General features: G+C 36.1%; 1 pseudogene; it reads left to right on the top strand.

Moving 5' to 3' along the window:
• Positions 1 to 3,646: 3,646 nt before the first annotated feature.
• On the top strand, positions 3,647 to 4,042 carry LOC122116152 (annotated as a pseudogene).
• Positions 4,043 to 4,862: the final 820 nt, after the last annotated feature.

Raw genomic sequence — 4,862 nt, 5'->3', positions numbered from 1 at the left:
CACTCACCACCTCCAAACACACATAGCTTGCTTTAGCATCTAAAGAACTTTCATATATGGGTTTATTGGATTGATTGATACCATGAAGCACAATCCTTTATCTCCTCCATTTGTTTGTTTTTGCTGGTCCTGGGGCTTGAATTCAGGGCCTCTGCACTGTCCTTGAGCTTCTTAGCACTCAACTATTTGAGCTGCAGAGCTACTTCTGGTGTTTTCTGAGTAGTTTATTGGAGATAAGAGTCGCAAGGACTTTCCTGCACATGTTAGCTTTGAACTGAAATTCTTAGATCTTAGTCTCCGGAGTACTTAGGACTACAGGTGTGAGACACCCTGGGAGCGTGTTGCACCATTTGTATTTAATCAGTCATTAGAGATAAACTTTGATATGATTCAGATTCACGGTTTTTTAAAAAGTGAAATGACTTCCTAGGTGGCATACAGTTTTATCAGCTCTGTCTCCCTCTCTCTCCCTTCTCTCAGTGGCAGTACCGGGGTGTCTGAATTCAGCCTCATCCTGGTTGCTTGGCTGGTGCTCTACTACTTAAGCTGTCTTGCCTCTGGCCCAAGTTTTTGCTGGTTATGTTGGAGATGGTATCTCACAGCCTGTGTAGCTGGGGCTAGCTTGGATTCTTCAACGCTCGGGCTCCTGAGTAACTAAGATTCTAACAGATGCACCGTCTTTGGTAATATCAGTGCATTAGTTTGCTCAGACTGCCATAATATAATACCACACTGTGGCTTAAACAACAGTATTTGGACTCTGTATGTCCTCTGGGAGTAATGTCTCAGGATTTGCTAATTTGGTGCTGCTCATTGTTACTTTTTAGGACATAACTATCTTAAATGAGAATAATTAGGACCCACAGTATAGGTCTGCTGCATGGTTTGTGTATATATATATATATATATATATATATATATATGTATATATATGTGTGTGTGTGTGTGTGTGTGTGTGTGTGTGTATGTGTGTATACTGAGTACCTTCCTTTCTTAGGAGAACAATAGAATAATGTACATATTCTTCTTTGGCTTGATATTCTTTATTTAAATATTAAAACTTAGAGACCATTCCATAGCCATAGGTAGAAACATTACATATCCTTAAGTAGTGTACATTGGCTGTGTATGCCAGTTATTGATGGAAACTTATTTCTCAACTATATATATAATTTCATATTTTCAAATATTTATTTTTAAATTCAAATAATTATGTATTTATATAAATAATTTCAATTAAATAGAACTAAAGTGCAATATATTTACATAATATATAAATGCATATTATATAAATTAGTATATTATGTGAAAATATATTTCTATATTACAGTATATACTATTATATTAATATATTTATATATTTATTAAATAAATATGTATATATTACTACAGATGTAATTTTATTAGAAAGTGCTAAACCCCGCCCCCCCCACTGGTTGTACTACTTTCTCCTCCCTTTAGTAATGAAGTACCAACTTCCTGTAGACTTGATAAAATGGCTTCTTATCAAATTCTTTCCCATTTGATAGATGAGGAATAAAATTTCAGTCTCGTGTTTATTTTCATTTTTCTTGTATCTGAGGATGAATGTATTTTGTTTATTTAGTGACCATTTGCTTTAGTTGTTTCTTTCACCAGCAATGGATGCATGGGCAAATTAGAAATGCTTCACAACATTGTGTTCCCCCATGTACAATTTATCAACTGTGTCACAAGTCTATCGGTAGCTCTGAGCTCCAACAATTCACTTGAAAAGTATTCTGAGCTCATGACTGCTGGGGCTAACTTGATGTATCAAATGGTTGTTTAAAGAATACACACTGAGGTGTTATGTGCAGGAGGGTGTTTCTAGATGGAATTAGCATTAGAGTCAGTGGAAAATCAACCCACATGGATGTGGGTGGGTGTCATTCAATCCATGATTCTGTCCCAGTAGAACAAAAAGGCAGAGGGAGAGCAAAGCAGAAAAATTCATCTTCTACTTTCAGATTCAGCAGCTTTTGGTTCTCAGAACTTCTAGCTAGGAACAAATTAATTATACCACTGGCTGTCCTTATTCCCCAGATGACAGATGTGGCACTTCTTAGCCGTCTTAACCACATAGTCAGTTCTCACAGTAAGCCTGCCTAAGCACGTAAGTCAATTCTCATAATAATTCTATCTAATCTATCTATCTATCTATCTATCTATCTATCTATCTATCTATCTATCTATCTATCTATCTATCTATCTAGAGATCTATCTATCTATGTAAATAGAGATCTATGTACCTATTATCTATCTATCCCCTGTTAGTTTTTGGTTCTGGAGAACTCTTGTGCATAATTTCATCTCTATTTCTCTCCATCAGCTTCATCTCATTGCATTTCTGATGGACTCATTTCTCCACCTTTTGGGTCTTAGCTTACTCATCGCATTTACTAACTTAGTTTGCCACCTCATGGATTCTGCCTCTTGAGTTCTCACTGCTGCTCTCTTGTTCCGCCAGTCCCACTCTCTCCTTATTTTTTGCATGAATGATATTAAAATTCACTGAGTTGACTTAATGGATTGTATTAACCACTCACTGAGTATAAAGTATCTTTGTGGACAATGATTTTGACAGGTTGTTAACTAAACATAGATATTTTTGTTATAGATATCTTTGGGTGAGATTTATTCTCAGTTCCAGAGGTCACTATTATAACCTGAGGTTATATGATAAAAAGTATGGAAGATTAGAGGTAAGAAAATTTTCAGAAGAAAGATGATGTTGCTTGTTGCAACCTATTATATTATATTTTTAGGGGTAAAAAACTGAGGCGCATAGGCATGACTTTCCCAAAGCCACAGTGCTTACTAGTAGCCAAGCCATGTACTTCAACCAAGATTCAGTCCCAAGGGATGAGAACAGGATATTTGATCCTGTAGTTTTGAATTTTGATCTTGCTCTTTTGGCTTGAGCATACTGTAGTGTGCATACATCAAAAAAAAAATGTAAACTACCTAATCCATGATAATACCTGAGGAAACAAGTATTTGTTAAATAAGCACTTTTTCTTTTGGAGCATTCTACATGAATACAACTTAATTCCTTGATAAGTTTCTTTTTTCCTTTGACAATACTGGCATTTGAACTCAAGGCTCCACACTTGTTGGGCATCATGTTCTACCATATAAAAGCATAGCTTTAGCCTCCGTCATCACTTTTCTATCTAGTATATGTGAACCACTTCTACTTTTACTTCTATTTGACTGAGATTGCTGTAGACAAATTCTTTTGTTTTAATTGTTATTGTAGAGTTGATATACAGAGGGTCATAGCTACATGAATCAGATAATGAGTACAATTCTGTTGAACCATGTCTCCCCTTCCTGTAGACACATTCTGTATGTGTACATTTCAAAATATAATTAAATGTCTTCATTATTTTCTTTTATTGTCTTTTGTTTTATAGTCAACAATTCTATCAATTAATGTTTCTCCTTATTTTTTTTCTTCCTGGTCTTTATAGTTCACAAATACAATTTTTTTCCAGATAAAATTTTTTAATGTAAAATTTGCAAGATTTATCCTTTTGCTAAGATTTTAGAGTATAATTTTAGCCAAATAAAATTGTCAATATCGAGACGTCGCCGAGGTGGAGGAATGGGGTTAGGGAGCATTATGTCCCCGCAAGTCCCTGAGGCAGCCTCAGCCGAAGAGCAGAAGGAAATGGAAGATAAAGTGACCAGTCCAGAGAAAGCTGAAGAAGCAAAATTAAAAGCAAGATATCCTTATCTGGGACAGAAGACTGGGGGTTCAGATTTTCTAAGGAAACGATTACAGAAAGGGCAAAAATATTTTGATTCTGGAGATTACAACATGGCTAAAGCAAAGATGAAGAACAAGCAACTGCCCACTGCAGCTCCGGACAAGCAGAGGTCACTGGGGACCACATTCCCACTCCACAGGACCTTCCTCAGTGGAAACCATCCCTCGTCGCTAGCAAGCTGGCTGGCTGATTAAAAGAGCTGAACTGCAGGAATCTTCTAATTCCCATTATTCCTCCTTAATATGTTACTTACCACTTCTGTTTCTTTTCATTCACTAAGTCTTTTGAGACTGACAGCTTTGCAGGTAGTGGTAGTGTGTGCTGCTATTGTAAGGGACTGTTCTTTTGTAGAGGTTTTGATTAGCTTCAGTGCACTGATGAGAAGGACATATTAGAACAACATAAGTAATCTACTTGAAAATAATTGTGTATATTACCTAACTTCTAATGTACGACTGGTTCCAACAACTAACAAAGCAAGTTGTACCATTTTAATGTTCTGACTTTCTTTCTCCATCTTAATTATATCTTCATACGCTAACTCCTGTTTAATATGACCTCTGTTGTTTTGATTTCTTTTGTATTTCCTTCTGGATTTTGTAAAATGGAAGTTTAAGACCACAAGTTGGAAGAAAAGTCACATACCCAAACACAAGTTAATGGGGCTCCAAAAGATTGGAATAACTGTGTTTAATGGCCTTCAACCTGTCTCAGCGTTCACAGTAGAATCTCCTTGGGCAATATTTGTCCATTCCAGTATAACTTGTATGGCTTCCGTGTTGGTGAAGTTTGTCCCCCCTTTTGTGGCATTACAAACCTTTCATGGTGGAAGATGTGAATGAAGCGTGCATGTGCAATGACTGTGTTGCATTCACTTTTGTGCTATTTTTGTAAATACAAGTTTTGCACAACCTTTAAAAAATTGTCAATATCTTGTTGCTAATGATTATATATTCTTCTTTTTATCTTTTTCCAGATGTAGGGATCAAATTCAGTGCCCTATCATGTGCTAGGTAAGTGCTTTACCATTCACTATACCCCATCTTTCTTTCTTTTTTTTTGAAAGAA

The sequence above is a fragment of the Dipodomys spectabilis genome, unplaced genomic scaffold, assembly GCF_019054845.1.
Source record: "Dipodomys spectabilis isolate Male_0828 unplaced genomic scaffold, ASM1905484v1 ptg000003l, whole genome shotgun sequence".
NCBI lineage: Eukaryota > Metazoa > Chordata > Mammalia > Rodentia > Heteromyidae > Dipodomys > Dipodomys spectabilis.
Note: the sequence above shows the minus strand (reverse complement) of the source record. Positions and strands in the feature narration are given on the sequence as shown.